Source organism: Lissotriton vulgaris, chromosome 7 (assembly GCF_964263255.1).
Source record: "Lissotriton vulgaris chromosome 7, aLisVul1.2, whole genome shotgun sequence".
Lineage (NCBI taxonomy): Eukaryota > Metazoa > Chordata > Amphibia > Caudata > Salamandridae > Lissotriton > Lissotriton vulgaris.
Genome location: NC_141695.1, coordinates 189,761,462 through 189,779,060, shown reverse-complemented (window position 1 = coordinate 189,779,060; position 17,599 = coordinate 189,761,462). Strand labels below are relative to the sequence as shown.

The 17,599-nt window shown below is 50.0% G+C and overlaps 1 protein-coding gene across 2 annotated transcripts in view; it reads right to left on the bottom strand.

Moving 5' to 3' along the window:
- IGLON5 (IgLON family member 5) overlaps positions 1–17,599 on the bottom strand; it is a 976,255-nt gene that overhangs the window by 618,368 nt on the left and 340,288 nt on the right. The window lies entirely within an intron of this gene.

Genomic DNA, 17,599 nt, shown 5'->3' with positions numbered 1-17,599 from the left:
TATCAGAGAGCCATGGAAAGAGAGAAAGGCCTTCCAGAGCCGGCCATTGCGCAAAGGAGGAGGCCGCGCGGGGAGGGCGACGTTTTTTCAGAGCACTTTCCCAAGGCTCGGAGAGGATTGTGGCCCAAAAGACATTACAGCAGTGCTTGAGATGGAAAAGTTGAAGTGCTTGTTTCTGAGAAGTGCCAGTACTCTCCAATTAAAAGTATGACGTCGGTACTCTCCCTTTCAAAAAAAAAAGTGCTGGTACTCAGTGCTGCATTACAGGATCAACTGTTGTTGGGGCTGGGTGGAAGTTTGACAAGGGCACTATGGATTGTAGAACTTATGGGGCCTATTTACGATGATGTCACGCAATGCAGCTCAGCAAGTCAACTTGCTGCGCGGCACTGCGTTATAGGGAAAGAGGCGGAAAGCGCCATATTTAAGGCAACATGGCACATTCCTGCCTTTTATCTGTGCTGACGTCCTCTTGGCAGTCTAGTGCTAATGCACCTCCGGCTGACTGTTGACAGGTACTTCGAACCCAGTACATTCCCTTATTATGGGGAGAATATTATTAAAGCAGTGAAAAGGATTGATACATGCCTGATCCCTCGTTCTTTCTCGCATAATTGCAGAATCTGATATTGTTGTACTTGCTTGGGTTGATTGATCTTCTGCTACAACGGTTATTGTCCACCCCCCTACACACTACGTTACTATTGGAACACGCACTAGTTTCATAATCACATCGACCTTCAGTGTGGATTCGCATGTTTTGGATTAGCATGTCCTGGGTTCATCTTTAATATTGCCGTTTTTCGTTTGCCCTGACGAAGTCCCCTTGGGGACGAAACGCGTTGGCTGAGGCCTTTTAAAGATTACTAACAATAAAGGAACTGTTTCTACTTACCACATTTGCTACGGACTTCTTTCTTTGGTGCACCATCCTTCACTCATGCAACTTGGTATCTGCCCTGACAGTGGAGCTTCTGTGTGGCTAGCTCCGGATGTGACTTGCACAAATATTTAAATATTTCCTACTGCGAAATTTGAGTGTGATGCTTGGTCAGCCACAGCTCTCTTGACTGACATTGGTGCTAATGCACTCACCCTTGCACCATGGTGTATGGGTGTGTACGTTGCTTGTAGGATTGTTTTTGTGCACGAACGAGCACCCTCCTGCACAAGAACAGACCTAGAGGCATCTTCATCTTTCTGAATGTGTTCCAGAATGCAACACACATAAAAAGGAAGTAATGAGGAGAAATAAAGATATTTCCCCTCGTTATACCTCACATCAGAAGGCATATATCTTTCTGGCACATTCCCAGGTCTACCAGTTCTGGTAAATCAGGGAAAGTGTCAAAAACCATGGGGTTGCATGGGTACACCCACACAACGCCCATGGAAGCCTTCCCAGGGCAGAGTAACGCAACGCAGTGATTTGTGCTGGGTTGCTTTATTCCAGATTTATTTAGCTACTCAGGGCCACGCAAAGTGGCCTTGTGTGGCTTCATAAATCCCAGTTCCCCACATTCGCGGTTGACCGCCCGAGCCGTTACGCAAACTCCTCTCCCCTAAATGCCTGTTTCTATTCCCTAAATTCTCTGCTTCTGATGTAATATGCTCTGGGGCATATTTATGAGAGCTCTACATTATGCTTGCACCACGCAACATGGAACATGCATGATGCAAACCTCTAAATCATATTTGTGAAGCCAAACATTTGAATGGCTTAAAACATATGGAGTAATGTCGTGCAGCGCTACGATGCATTACTCTGCCCAAGGGAGGCATTTCATGGGCATTGAGGTGGGTGTTCCCACAAAACTTCCATGGTTTTTGACTCATCCCAGATTTAGCAACCCTGGGAATGAGCCAAAAAGATACGCCTCCTCAGGAGAGGCATAACAAGGAGAAAGCGAGGAAAAAGCCTCTAGGGATTGTATTTGTGCAGGAAGGCGCCCCTTCCTGCGTAAAGACAATCCCGCCAACAACACAGGCACCCTTGCGTCATGGTGCAAGGTTGCCTGCATTGGCGCAAGTCTGCTAAAATGGCACCAGTGCAAGGGGGAAGGACAGGAACGTCCCGTATTGGATAAATAAGGCGCATTCCTCTCCTTAACCTGAAACACAGGGCAGCGCACCAAGGTGGCGCGGCACTGCACCACTAATGTTGCAGATACGCCCCTCTTTGTTTGTTATAACGTAACGCTCCAAGATACTCCATATCACATGAGCGCTGTATAAAATCAGTAAATACATTAATTCATTAATAAATATACATACATACATTAAAGAATGCTGCAGTGGCAGCAGGAATAACCCAAGCTTTATAAAAAGATTGCCGGGGTTGCTGTCAGGGCCCCCACTTTGCAGAGGATGGCGGGTGCTGTTGTCAGGTGCTGAGCTTCACCCATCACTGTAGCCAGAGTGGTGTGTGTTGTTTCCAAAGCACCAATGGCCTGTTTTTTGGGGCCCAGTTTAGAAAGCTTTATTGGAGCGGAAGCTTGGTGGTGAGGCATGACATGTTTCATGATAACACCTAACTAGCAAACATGACAGCAAGGCCAAAGACACTCCCGGGGTGCCATGTTTAAACGCGGTCGCAAAGCCCATGTTATTATTAGGCCTGGATGAAAATGTAACTACTCCGTTTCAGTAATTTTGTGTTACTCTTGTTATATGAAATTGCAGAAAATTACACGACTATATCTGCTCTATATCTGCTCGTAATTAGGAGTAAAATGGGGCAAAAATGCCTACCTCAAAGCACAGGAACTCTGGCTGCTGCTGTTCCTGTTCTGTTGCACTTAGTATTATATTATTAGCGTAAAATGCATCCTCAGTTTCGTTTGGAAACGAGAGTGCATCTTGAGCTAAGAAAATTGTCCTAAATGAAGGGTTACGCTCCTCGCATAATTCCATGTATTCTCGTGTGATATTGTTATAATTTCATGTAATTACGTTACAGCAAATTACGCAAGTTATACCTACAACTTGTTATTATGTGCCGACAGCTGTTATCAGCAAAAACGTGTTGTGGTGTACAAAGACAATTGGATGCTGCATCAACATACGGAAGGAAGGCTACATTTTCAAAAAATCAATGGTGCTAAATCGAAGATCATAATTTGGGGAAACAACATTGTAATACTGACATCCTCACATTTATTCAAGAAAAATGTGAAATCAATGCACGTGGACATCTTTATCACCAAAACTCTATGACCTGGAGAAGGCAGAAGTAGTGACAAAAGCAATATTCGAGTACCCATTCACACTTTGACAACCTCCTTAAAGGTCTAAGTTTGTGCGGATGACTGGCATTGCATCCAGCTCATTCTCAAGGAGGTGTTGGTCATTCACCCTATGTATGTTCAAAATGTACCAACATCTTCCCTTTAAAGCACACGTGGCCTATCACATACTACCAGAAGCCCACAGCCTGCAGGCGCCTCTGCCTGATAGCGAACCAAGGCAATGACAAGAAAGACACTGACAACTGTCTGGTGATGGGTAAATGGATCTATCAGAAGGATTTACACGAGGGATCTGGCTGTATGTACCCTTGAGGACGGTGGGAGATAGAGGGCCATATGTATCAAAAACGATTTTTGCGATTCTCAAATTGCCATTTTTAGCAAAATGCAATTGGAGAATCACAAAATGCAATGTATGTAGGATTTGCTAAAAATTTAGCGAATCCTACATATTCCTTATTTGTAAATCACAAGTTCAGATTCTCAAATAAGGAATTCCTTCCCATTCATTCCTATGGGCTGGGAGGCCCATCGGAGTGAATGGGAAGACATTCTCAGTTTGTGATTCGCCATTAGAGAATCGCAAATTGAGAATGCAATTTCAAGGGTACCAGGGTGTCAGAAGTATACCCTGTTGCACCCCTTAAATATGTATGTGTACAAATGGGGCACACATACATGCCCTAAGGGCATGTATTTACACCACATGGCACTTCGAAAAATGCAGAAAAGTGCATTTTACAAAGAAATCGCAAATTACCACCAACTTGAAGTTGGTGGTAATTTGCAATTCCTTAAGGCCAAATCGCACTTTTTCTGTGCTTCCTACATTGCATTTAAGGAATCACAATTTGCAATTTCTTAAATGCAATCTCAAAATAGGGAATCACACATTTTGCGATTCTTTATTTTGCAAGTGGTTTTCTTTCTCATACATTGCACACAGCTAAATTGCGATCGCAAACGCAGCATTTGAGATAGCAATTTAGCTTGATACATATGCCCCAGAGTGTCTAATGACTTCCAGCAGCTCTCTCTGTGTCATCCTTTAGACTCCAGAGGCGCGCACACTGGCACTCTCTGAATGTGACATGCACCAGTAGTGTGTCCCAGAAGATGGAAGTGATAGCCAGCCAGATCTCAGTAGAGAGTGCAGGGCTTTTTGGGGCCGAGCTGTCTCATTGGGGAGGTCGCTGGACAGGCTGGTGCCATAGAAGGTCGATAGTCAAGGCTGGACATGCTTTTCTGCCACTCTGGGGCTCTCCAACTGAGCTGCATGCCAGAGGCTGCTTTCAGAGCTGGGACACTACGTCATCCAACCATAAAGGCCACCGTGGCCCCCTTCTGGGCGCTGCCTTCTGGAGGCGGGGTGGTTTTCACATCTTTGCCAGTGGTGACTGGTTTCAAATCCGTCCCTTCATAGGGCTGGGACAGTCACTTGTGAGGAGATGACCCCACTGCCCAGTTCTGATACACAGTCAATCACACTGAGTGACACTAGAAACTCTAGAAAGGCTGGCTGAACAGTGGCTATTGATACCTGGAGCCTTTTCTCCTGGTTGGTGGACCTAGGGTGAAAATAAAATAAATACAAACAGAATGTGTAAAGCACAGAAATTCGCCAGTGAGGGTCTCAAGGCACTGAATTGTAGGCACAGAGAGATTAATGATTTGTCCAAAATCAAAGGATGTTCACGTTGAGGCTGAGATTTGTGCCTGGTTCCCACCGGCTCCAAAGTCAGCAGCTCAGGCCATTAGCCACATCCTCTTCCGGACCCGGCCACCTGAATGATGAACAGGTGACAGGAGATACCTTACACCAGTGGTCAACACAGGCAGGATCCGGGTGGCATGACGTGCCCATACGTTTCTAATTTAAGAAAAACAGTTCCCCTACGCTTTATGAAAAGGCAATTGTTCCAGGACGGTTAATTCCGAGATTTGAAATGCTTTAGCTGAAGCATAAGGCAGGGAGTCACCTCTGCTGTGAAACCAAAGGAGGGGCCGACAGCTAAACAAGCCTTCTTGCCAGGGTGCCTGCTTGTCTGAAAGAAATGTAAATGTGTGCAACTGGTCAAGCTACAGATGTAAAAGCTGCTTGCAAGCTGGGTATTGGCTTTAATTGATGGCATCATTTGAATTTTCCTGATAGCACAGACATATTCTTTTTGAGTGGTGTTGCAAGGGAGTTACCAGCGGAGCTGTGAAGAGTGTGCTTTTAAGGAACAGTAATACAAACAATTGCACTATGCAAAATCTATGTTTTGGAAGCTCTTTTGTAACCTAATCCCTTTTGCTCAAGTTATAGATCCTATTCTCTCCTGTGTGTAATGCGAGTTTAAATTGTGCCATAGAGTTGGACCTCGTAGCACTAAATGTGCACTAGTCACTATTCTCTACAGCACCCACCAGGGTTCAATTATGTGGATCACTGGTTACAGGCACAGACCTCGCTCGGCAGTGTACTAACTGTTAGAGGTTTCATAATGTACAATAGTGCTTTTCCCATTGATTAACTTGCATTTATTTTTAGTTTAAGGTGTGCATTATTATACATAAAATCTGAAAGGTCGAAAATAGTCACAGAATATTTCGTTTTTTTAGCCACGCCTTTGACCCCATCCCCACACTCACTCGCCCCGCCTTTTGCAGGCAGCGGTACAGTTAACATACTTTTATTAAACAGATCGACCACTGCCGCACATAAACGCCCCGGACCAGACCATGCAGAGGTGAACTGAAAACAACAGTTTTACGAGTCTGTTGACGAGCGAGACTGCTGTTGTGCAGTGACCTGCGCGAGGCGCTGCAGCATCCTCTGGGGTTGCTGTCAGAGGCGCATCAGCATCCTTTGGGGTCTCTGTGGAGGCCGCTGCATCACCCTGTTGGGTCGCTGTGTGGGATACTGTTGCATCCTGCGGGGTCCCTGTGCGGGGCGCATCAACATTCTGTGGGGTAGCTGTGCGGTGCGCTGCGTCATTTAGTGTGTCGTTGTGGCATCATGTGGGGGTTGCTGCCCGGGCCGCAGCAGCAGCTGGGGACGCTGCATAGGACGCTACAGGAAGCCACTGGCGGCCTCTGTCCGTGGTGCTGCAGCAACTGGGGGCGCTGCACAGGACGCTACAGCACATTGTGCGGTCTCTGTCGGAGGTGCTGCTGCAGCAGCTGGGAGCGCTGCATAGGACGCTGCAGCACATTGGCGGCCTCTGTCCGTGGTGCTGCAGCAACTGGGGGCGCTGCACAGGACGCTACAGCACATTGTGCGGTCTCTGTCGGAGGTGCTGCTGCAGCAGCTGGGGGCGCTGCATAGGACGCTGCAGCACATTGGAGGCCTCTGTCCGTGGTGCTGCAGCAGCTGGGGGCGCTGCATAGGACGCTGCAGCACATTGTGCGGCCTCTGACTGTAGTGCTGCTGCAGCAGCTGGGGGCGCTGCATAGGACGCTGCAGCACATTGTGCGGTCTCTGTCGGAGGTGCTGCTGCAGCAGCTGGGGGCGCTGCATAGGACGCTGCAGCACATTGGCGGCCTCTGTCCGTGGTGCTGCAGCAACTGGGGGCGCTGCACAGGACGCTACAGCACATTGTGCGGTCTCTGTCGGAGGTGCTGCTGCAGCAGCTGGGGGCGCTGCATAGGACGCTGCAGCACATTGTGCGGCCTCTGACTGTAGTGCTGCTGCAGCAGCTGGGGGCGCTGCATAGGACGCTGCAGCATATTGTGCGGTCTCTGTCGGAGGTGCTGCTGCAGCAGCTGGGGGCGCTGCATAGGACGCTGCAGCACATTGGCGGCCTCTGTCCGTGGTGCTGCAGCAACTGGGGGCGCTGCACAGGACGCTACAGCACATTGTGCGGTCTCTGTCGGAGGTGCTGCTGCAGCAGCTGGGGGCGCTGCATAGGACGCTGCAGCACATTGGCGGCCTCTGTCCGTGGTGCTGCAGCAACTGGGGGCGCTGCACAGGACGCTACAGCACATTGTGCGGTCTCTGTCGGAGGTGCTGCTGCAGCAGCTGGGGGCGCTGCATAGGACGCTGCAGCACATTGGAGGCCTCTGTCCGTGGTGCTGCAGCAGCTGGGGGCGCTGCATAGGACGCTGCAGCACATTGTGCGGCCTCTGACTGTAGTGCTGCTGCAGCAGCTGGGGGCGCTGCATAGGACGCTGCAGCACATTGTGCGGTCTCTGTCGGAGGTGCTACTGCAGCAGCTGGGGGCGCTGCATAGGACGCTGCAGCACATTGGCGGCCTCTGTCCGTGGTGCTGCAGCAACTGGGGGCGCTGCACAGGACGCTACAGCACATTGTGCGGTCTCTGTCGGAGGTGCTGCTGCAGCAGCTGGGGGCGCTGCATAGGACGCTGCAGCACATTGTGCGGCCTCTGACTGTAGTGCTGCTGCAGCAGCTGGGGGCGCTGCATAGGACGCTGCAGCATATTGTGCGGTCTCTGTCGGAGGTGCTGCTGCAGCAGCTGGGGGCGCTGCATAGGACGCTGCAGCACATTGGCGGCCTCTGTCCGTGGTGCTGCAGCAACTGGGGGCGCTGCACAGGACGCTACAGCACATTGTGCGGTCTCTGTCGGAGGTGCTGCTGCAGCAGCTGGGGGCGCTGCATAGGACGCTGCAGCACATTGGCGGCCTCTGTCCGTGGTGCTGCAGCAACTGGGGGCGCTGCACAGGACGCTACAGCACATTGTGCGGTCTCTGTCGGAGGTGCTGCTGCAGCAGCTGGGGGCGCTGCATAGGACGCTGCAGCACATTGGCGGCCTCTGTCCGTGGTGCTGCAGCAGCTGGGGGCGCTGCATAGGACGCTGCAGCACATTGGCAGCCTCTGTCTGTGGTGCTGCAGCAACTGGGGGCGCTGCACAGGACGCTACAGCACATTGTGCGGTCTCTGTCGGAGGTGCTGCTGCAGCAGCTGGGGGCGCTGCATAGGACGCTGCAGCACATTGTGCGGCCTCTGACTGTAGTGCTGCTGCAGCAGCTGGGGGCGCTGCATAGGACGCTGCAGCACATTGTGCGGTCTCTGTCGGAGGTGCTGCTGCAGCAGCTGGGGGCGCTGCATAGGACGCTGCAGCACATTGGCGGCCTCTGTCCGTGGTGCTGCAGCAACTGGGGGCGCTGCACAGGACGCTACAGCACATTGTGCGGTCTCTGTCGGAGGTGCTGCTGCAGCAGCTGGGGGCGCTGCATAGGACGCTGCAGCACATTGTGCGGCCTCTGACTGTAGTGCTGCTGCAGCAGCTGGGGGCGCTGCATAGGACGCTGCAGCATATTGTGCGGTCTCTGTCGGAGGTGCTGCTGCAGCAGCTGGGGGCGCTGCATAGGACGCTGCAGCACATTGGCGGCCTCTGTCCGTGGTGCTGCAGCAACTGGGGGCGCTGCACAGGACGCTACAGCACATTGTGCGGTCTCTGTCGGAGGTGCTGCTGCAGCAGCTGGGGGCGCTGCATAGGACGCTGCAGCACATTGGCGGCCTCTGTCCGTGGTGCTGCAGCAACTGGGGGCGCTGCACAGGACGCTACAGCACATTGTGCGGTCTCTGTCTGAGGTGCTGCTGCAGCAGCTGGGGGCGCTGCATAGGACGCTGCAGCACATTGTGCGGCCTCTGACTGTAGTGCTGCTGCAGCAGCTGGGGGCGCTGCATAGGACGCTGCAGCACATTGTGCGGTCTCTGTCGGAGGTGCTGCTGCAGCAGCTGGGGGCGCTGCATAGGACGCTGCAGCACATTGTGCGGCCTCTGACTGTAGTGCTGCTGCAGCAGCTGGGGGCGCTGCATAGGACGCTACAGCACATTGGCGGCCTCTGTCCGTGGTGCTGCAGCAGCTGCTGGGGGCGCTGCACAGGACGCTACAGCACATTGTGCGGCCTCTGTCCGTGGTGCTGCATTAGCAGCTGGGGGCGCTGCATAGGACGCTGCAGCACATTGGCGGCCTCTGTCCGTGGTGCTGCAGCAGCTGCTGGGGGCGCTGCACAGGACGCTACAGCACATTGTGCGGCCTCTGTCCGTGGTGCTGCAGCAGCAGCTGGGGGCGCTGCATAGGACGCTACAGCACATTGGCGGCCTCTGTCCGTGGTGCTGCAGCAGCTGCTGGGGGCGCTGCACAGGACGCTACAGCACATTGTGCGGCCTCTGTCCGTGGTGCTGCAGCAGCTGGGGGCGCTGCACAGGACGCTACAGCACATTGTGCGGCCTCTGTCCGTGGTGCTGCAGCAGCTGCTGGGAGCGCTGTATAAGACGCAACAGTACATTGTGCGGCCTCTGTCCGCGGTGCTGCAGGTCCAGCTGTGTGTACTGGACGCTGCAGGGCGCTGTGCAGTCGCTGTCTAGGGCTGTAGCAGGCACCGCCTCTGAGGCCCGGTGCCTGCGGCGCTGCAGCAGCCTGCGGGGGCGCTGTCCGCGGTGCTGACCGAGACCAGCGTGCGTCCGCCGCTGGCCACGGTGCTGAACCTGCGGGCAGTACAGAGAATGGACGAGAGTACGCAGGCGTGGGGAGAAGGCTTTACTTCTTTCAATACGCTCCTCTTTTTTAATGAAAAGTGATGCTCTGATTGCCCTTCCGTGAATGCAATAAAAATAGCTTATATACTGCAGTTCTGGCAAGAGTGATGTTCTTTGTTAAATAGCTCAGTGGGTTAATGTGCCTACGCTAGACACGTGTGCGTGCCTGAGCTGTATTGAATCAGAATGAAGGCGGGTCAACAGCCTTACCTCGGTAAGATGTGGCTTTGGAAAGGGCCACTCATCTGTTTCCGTGGGGACGTGATACCACAACGAATGAATGAATAGATGATAAAGGGCTGCGAACTGTAATTTGAAGTTCCTGTAACATTTCGTTTTTACACTGTATTGTTTTAAGAGGTTGAAAGAATGAACCCACCAGTGGAATCCAGGAGTCTGCTCTGAGGGTGATAACAGCGGAGCAGCTGAGAGTCGTGTCATCTCGCGAAACTAAAGTGTGGGGAAGCACTGGCAACCCTTGACCCTCTGATGCCCCCTAAAGTCAGACAGAGATCTTGGGGCAGGATAACAAAGGAGCTTGCCTCCAGACACCCAGCAGAGAGCGAGAGGCAGAGAGTGTCCGAGGGACAAGCACAACATGCAGCAGGCCGGGCTGGAGCGGAACAGGTCTAAAAACAAACACACTCATGAGCAAGCGGTGAGCAGCGTGGGGCTGCAAGCTTCTCCCTGTCACCCGGAACTACTGCCCGCATTTAGAGGCTGAGGAATAGCTATCCAGGACAGAGGCCAGCGAAGACATGGCTCTCTCCTCCTGGGACAAAGCAGTGCAAGCCCTCCTGTCTCCCAGGCATCCGAGCGCCCAGGTAATGTGGGCACCAGACTTGGCAGGAAAGCCAGGCCCAGGATAGATCTCTGTCTGGGAGGGCTCCATGCCCAGAGCCACATGCCAGGGTGACGCTGTCTGCAGCACTGCGAGTGCAGTCTCGGGGAGTGCGTGATGTGCGCTGCACACTGCCAGCAAACAGCACACCGACCCCAAGCTCGTTGCAGACTCAGCGACGAAGGTGTGTGGATAGAAGGACATTGACAGCAATGTCTCCCCTTTCGTCTTGTAGGTCAACACAGCACTGCACACTCAAAATGATATTGTCTGCAAGGGCCACAACATCTGTGATGCGTTAGTAAATGCATGCAGAACTTCATCAATGTGTGCTGTGAAGCTAAGCATGCAAATATCCCAGGGAGACTCACACAACTGTGCTGAGAGGAAGCCATGATGAGTAGATGTGAGTAGCTCGCTGTGCTGAAAATGCCAGCTCATCACCATTGTGAAAGGTGATCGCTTGTGAGCTGTGGGTACTGGGGCCACCGGGTGGGTGTGCATAGCTGTCACTCAAACAGCGGAACTGCCCTTTCTGCGTGAAAGCCGTACGAGACTGCCTCCAGCTATGTCTGTTACAATACGGCTGGCCATTTGCTTCAGTTGGGCCCGTCTTCTCGTTCTGACCTCGAATATCCCCACATTAGATAAACCCACCCATCCCCCACCCTCCCTCGCCTCCATTCCCCGGGCTCCCACAACAATTCTCAAAATATCGGATTGGGCTGCTTGGACTCGCCCCATATTTCCTGTCTGCTGTTTTTAAACTACTTTCTATGTAGTAGAGTTTTGCCCATATTAGGGGCATATTAGCAAAGCTATGCGATAACTGTCACAAAGCGCGCTTAGCGCTCATTTTTCTAACGCCGGCTATCGCAGGTTTTTATCGCGGAGATATCGCGTAATTAGCCACGCATATCTCCAAGGCGATAAAAATTCCTGCGATAGCGGGGAAATCGCCTTTTTGCAGGGAACATCGCTGGTTTTCCAGCGATGTTCCCTGCAAAACAACAATAACCTTGCTGATACGACCCTGTGGTCATATCAGCATAATCCATCCCCTATGTTAGGGATAGCTGAGTCAGAATTTTAGCAGACGTAGGGGGCATATTAGCAACGCTTTGTGATAACTGTCGCAAAGCGTGCTTAACACTCATTATTCTACTGCCGGCTATCGCAGGTTTTTATCGTGGAGATATCACGTTATTAGCAACGCATATCTCCAAGGCGATAAAAATTCCTGTGATAGCGGGGAAGTCGCTGTTTTGCAGGGACATCGCTGGTTTTCAAGCGATGTTCCCTGCAAAACGGCGATAACCTTGTTGATGCGACCCTATGGTTGTATCAACATAATCCACCTCCTATGTTAGGGATAGCTAAGTAAGGATTTTAGCAGACGTTAGATTTTGGCAAAAAACACAATTTTCCCCAGAATCTAATGTCTGCTAAAATCCCGTGGGCTGCCTTGTAAATATCGCGATGTGAACATCAGCGATATTTTACAAGGTAGTCCATTGGCGAACGCCCAGTGACGACCACGTTGCATCTCATTAGCGATGCAAAGGCAGGCGTCTGGAAAAAGGGTGCTCACATGCGATTATGCATGCTAACACCCTCTTGTAAATAGGGCAATCGTTTTATCTCCGCTTTTTTGGCTTTTGAAGCCAAAAAAGCGGAGATAAAGCCCTTGTAAATATACCCCTTAGTTTTTCCTATGGCGCACTGCGCTCAGATGCCCGTGACGTCACGCAGCTGAGGTCTCACCCTTCCTGGGAAGGACATCTGCTTGTAGGCAATACGGTGACCTGCGGCTATAGCCATGCACTTAACAGACCTGAGACAGCTTCGAGGAGCTTCATTTTAACCTCTTGTAAAGTAGAGAGACGTTGAAAAACACACCCGCCTTTAAGAACATAAATGTCCTGACTTATTCGCCCACGTTTGAAAGGTCACCCCACCCTAATGACGTGCATGCGTGAGTTTCAGTTGGCGTTTTTTATTGAATTCGGTGTATTTACATTGTTTTAACACATACAGATATAGGTATGTTTCATTCACTGGAACGCCTTTGTATTTTGACACCCAGAATTCCTATGCGAGCGAGCATGGCATAAAACAAGAAAGTGGCATGTGTGCATAGCTGCATAGGCTAAAACATATCCATTGGTCCGGCAGCAGCCACTCTGCCAGGCTTACCGTGCCAACCGACTGTACCACCTGGTCCGAGCCCTTGGTGGGGGCCTCAGCGCATCCATTTCCTGTCGGTGCCGCGGCGCCGGCTGCTGCGTCAGCCCCGAACAGTCCATCCTGCTTAGAGGGTGAAATGGTCCCCTCGGAATGGGAATTCGGTCCATTTATAATATCCGTTCCCTTGTCTCCGAGAGGAATGGCTGGCCAATCCCAGACCCTTTAAAATGTTCAGCTTGGGCAGTCGCGGGCTTCACCAAATGGCTGCCTAACAACCCTCTCCAAAATAAATGCGCCCCGCTCTCGGTTATCACCCAACACCCCCAGACAGGGGCAGCCTTAGGCATGTGCAAGCTGTGCACCTGCACAGAGCCACCAAATCCCAGGGGCCACCACACCAATATATATCCTTAATATAATAATCCTCTGAGGATGGATACATATTTGCGTGGTGCCCCCTTGCAGGAATTTGATGGCCTCTGGCTCTGTTCCACTTCCAAACACCCTGACCCCCCCTCTTCACTGGCCTCCGCACTCCGCCCCGCCCGGACCCCCTCTTCCGGGGCCCCCTACCTACGCTCCTTGGCCAGGGCCACCATGAGCCTAGAGCTGCCCCTGCCCCTGATGTTTGCTAGTGACGAGGCAACTCTTTCTCAAGGCCATACTTGGAGGACAGTTCGAACAGAGGGAAGTTCCCTGCTTGAAGATAAAAGTTTGGGCCATAATGAGGCTTCATTCAGTAGATAAAAATGTCGGCCATTACGGAGCTTCCTTATTAGAAGGTGTAGGCAGAAGCGGACAGGAGATTGCTGTTTGCGAAGGAAAGCGCCTGGACGATAAGGCGCCCTCTTTGATAGCCTTTGGTCAGATGAATCTCCCTCTTTGAAGATCAAAGGCTGGGGCAGGTTGAAGCATCCTGTTTGACTAGCAAAGCTTGGAGTAGTTGAACGTTACATGGTTGAAGATAAAGCATTACCTATAGCGCTTATTGCTGGAAGATGAAAGCATGGAGGGGGCGGAAGATCCCTGCTTGCAAAGGAAAGTCTGGAGCAGACTGTTGCTCCCTGGAGCAGGTTGAACTTCCTTTTTTTGAAGAGGAAAGTTTGGGGTAGGATGAAGCCCCCGCCTGAAGATTAAAGTTTGGGGTAGGATGAAGCCCCCCGCCTGAAGATTAAAATTTATGGTAGGATGAAGCCCCCGCCTGAAGATTAAAGTTTGGGGTAGGATAAAGCCCCCACCTGAAGATTAAAGTTTCGGGTAGGTTAAAGTTCCCTCCTTGAAGACGCTCTCTTACTATGGGAAGTCTGTTCAAGGCTCAGTTGAAGACCTTTCTGTTCCGCGAGGTGTCATTCTGTTCCTACTCTACTGAGCCAACGAGCCAGGACGCTTCATTTGAAGCAGAAGCTGCACTATACTAACTTTTATTTATTCAAGATAAACCTTTTGAGTAGATTTAAGTTCCCTGTTTTAAGACAAACATTTATAGTAGACTAAATTCCCCTGCTTTGAGATGAAAGTTTGTAGAAAGTTGGCATTCCCTGTTTACAGATAAGTGTTTAGAGTAGATTGAATTTCTGTGCTTGGAGATGAAGGTTTAAAGTAGATTGAAGCTTGAAGATGAAATCTTGGACAAGACGGAAGTTACCTGTTTCACGATGAAAGCTTGGAGGAGGTTGAAATTAAAGTTTGTGTCGTTTGAAGTCCCCCTGTTTGAAGGTGAAGGTTTTATCTAGTTTTAAGTCCCTCGCTCGAAGGTGAAAGTTTAGTGTAGTTTGAAGTCCCACTTTAAGGTAAAATCTTAGTGTAGCTTGATGTCCCCCGCTTGAAGGTGAAAGTTTAGTGTAGATTGAAGTCCCCGCTTGAAGGTGAAAGTTTAGTGTAGATTGAAGTCCCCGCTTGAAGGTGAAAGTTTAGTGTAGATTGAAGTCCCCTGCCTGAAGGTGAAAGTTTAGTGTAGATCGAAGTCCCCGCTTGAAGGTGAAAATTTAGTGTAGATTGAAGTCCCCGCTTGAAGGTGAAAGTTTAGTGTAGATTGAAGTACCCGCTTGAAGGTGAAAGTTTAGTGTAGATTGAAGTCCCATGTCTGAAGGTGAAAGTATAGTGTAGATTGAAGTCCCCACTTAAAGGTGAAAGTTTAGTGTAATTTGAAGTCCCCCCGCTTGGAGGTGAAAGTTTAGTGTAGTTTGAAGTCCCCACTTGAAGGTAAAAGCTTAGTGTAGCTTGATTAAGCATGGGCGAATTTTGCGAATTCGCGATCCGTGAATTTGCGGATTTGTGAATTTGCAATCCGCAAAATTCGTGAATTTGTGCGAATTTGCGGATTTTTTAATTTTTGCGTGTTCGCGGGTGTTCGCGGGGCACTTTGCGTGTTTGCGGGTGTTCGCGGGGCGCTTTGCGTGTTCGTGTTTTTTTTTTGCCTGGTTAATCACTGCCACCCTCTTGTTTTTTATGCCCTTCTGCCCTCTGTACCACTCGTTTCTGTGCCCTTCTGCCCTCTGCCCCACTAATTTTTTTATCCCCTTCTGCCCTCTGTCCCACTTTTGTGCCCTTCTGCCCTCAGCCCCACTTAGAATGGTGCTGGCAAGCTGCCAGTGCCATTCTAAAATAGCTACAAAGAGCTTCAACAGGAAGCTCTAATAGATAAAGTAAAGCAGGTGCTCGAGTTGAAGGTCAAATTAAGTTACACAATCATTAATCACCCCAAGTTTGGGGCGATTAATGATTGTGTTTGGGGTGATTAATGATTGTGTTCCTGCCACCTTCAAAAATCATCAGAGTATGACCCTTTTGACTCAAGAACTGCTACCCTATCACCCCTTTCTGGTTATCACTGAAGTGATGGAAAACACTGGGCAAAGGGTCTTTTCACCTATCTTAATGCATGGGAGTTCTCGAAATGAGCTCAGACTGACCTCATCTTGCTTCTGAGAAGAAAGCAGCTCTGGGTGATTTGCAGATTATCGGGGATAGCATGACCACCTCCCGCCAGGTCATTAAGGATTATGTTTCCTGCCTTGAAATGTTTGTTTACTAGTTTATTCCCCCCTGGATGTTGTAGTGTTGCTTTGATTGTATTGAACTAATTAGACTAACACATCTCAAAACAATTATTTGCACTAAGGGTTGGCGTGATTTTCGTACTCACACTACGCAAAGCTCTGCGAAACGGTAAAAAATCTCAGCGAGCACGCAGAGTTCTGTGAACACTTGAAATTGCGTGTTCCACCTGTTCGTAATGCTTTTTTCCTGTTTGTGAATGCTAGTTGCGTGCTCAGGGGTAAATACATCTTGTGAACACGCATTTTGAAAGTGCAAACATGCAAAAAATACTGCGAAGCCGCAGGTCGTGGAATTTTTGGCAATTCCGCATTTTCCGCAAAATGCTAAATTACCCAAATTCTGCGAGTGGAACGGAATTTCCTGCCCAGACATAATTTGCCTGTGAAACCAATAGTGAGAGGCAGTAACCCTAATCAGGGAAAGAGATAGGCTAAGTTTGACTTTTTGCTATTAGGCCAATCTGTTTTGTTTCCCAAAGTTGGTCATGGCCTGCTGTTCAATTGCCTTGGTGCAGGTGAGCTGGCTGGCTCAGCTCTTGGAGGGTTCTAGTCCTCTTTGTCAGGATGGCACCGGGGCTCTCACAGACACAATTCAGGTCAGGAGTAGGGGTGGGAATAGCTTGCATAGTTCTGTATGGCATAATCACGTCCAATTATCCAAAGATTACACAAATAACATGTCTAAAGTAATTCTGCATTTAGCGCTATTATTTTAGTGCAAAAATACCCGCTTGTGTCCAAAACGGATCCAAGTTTGCATTTTGCACTAAGAAATAGCATTAAATGGAATAGAAAATTAATAGCGAGTGTGAGCAGCTGATTGTGTCTGGTAAATCAGTACTTGGGGTAAGACTTTCACCCAACTTATTCCCACCATTTAGACCTAGTTTCTTAGTGAAATTGCACTCTAACATTCTAAGTGCATCAGAACATAAACAACAGCATGAGTAGCTGCTTGTCCTTGCCAACTGTTATTTTGTGGTATGGTCCCCCCCCCCCAATTACTCTTAATTACGTGAGCAGGTATGTTCACATTAATATTGTAATTTTGCATCACAGAGTAATATGTAATTACCACAATTACTCTGATTATCCTGGCGTAATTGAAACTCCACCCAGGCCTAGTCAGGAGAAGCCTGCATGGAGTATAGGGTGCATCAAGTCCCACCTTTCTCTCCATCTCACTCACTTTTGCATATTCAAGCACTGGGAGAGCTGGTGTGTTCCCATGAGCCTATGCCCTTCTCCTGTGCTGAGCCGGATGATGGTCAGTTTTGTGAATCAAAATGGTGACTAATCTGAGGTACTGGTGATTGACATTGATATCTCCTGGGACCTCAGTTGGAAAAGTTCAATTAAAGCTTTTGGCACAAATTAAGATACTTTCTTTGTGCACCAGTCGTTTTCTAAGACCGGCCTTGTTTTTTTCTTCTGGTTAGTTTCCTGGTTATTTACATCCAATGAAGTTCCCTGAGATCTCAAGTTCCGGCATTTCTTCAAATCCAGTGTTTGAAACAGTCCCAAGCTAAGGCATATCTTTCAGAGTTATGGGCCACCAATTCTGTAACTCTTTACGGATTGTCCTGCTCTGCATCACAAACTTTGTGAAAACAGAAATAAGACAGCTTCACTGCCGTTTTCTGGGTGTTAGAAACAGTCCCACTTCCAGTGTCATACCTAGTTTCTCCGGCAGGTTTCAGGGTGCTAGAAACAGCCCTACTTCCAGTGTTATACTCACTGCTGCTGGTAGGGTTTCGGACTGCAAGAGAAACAGCCA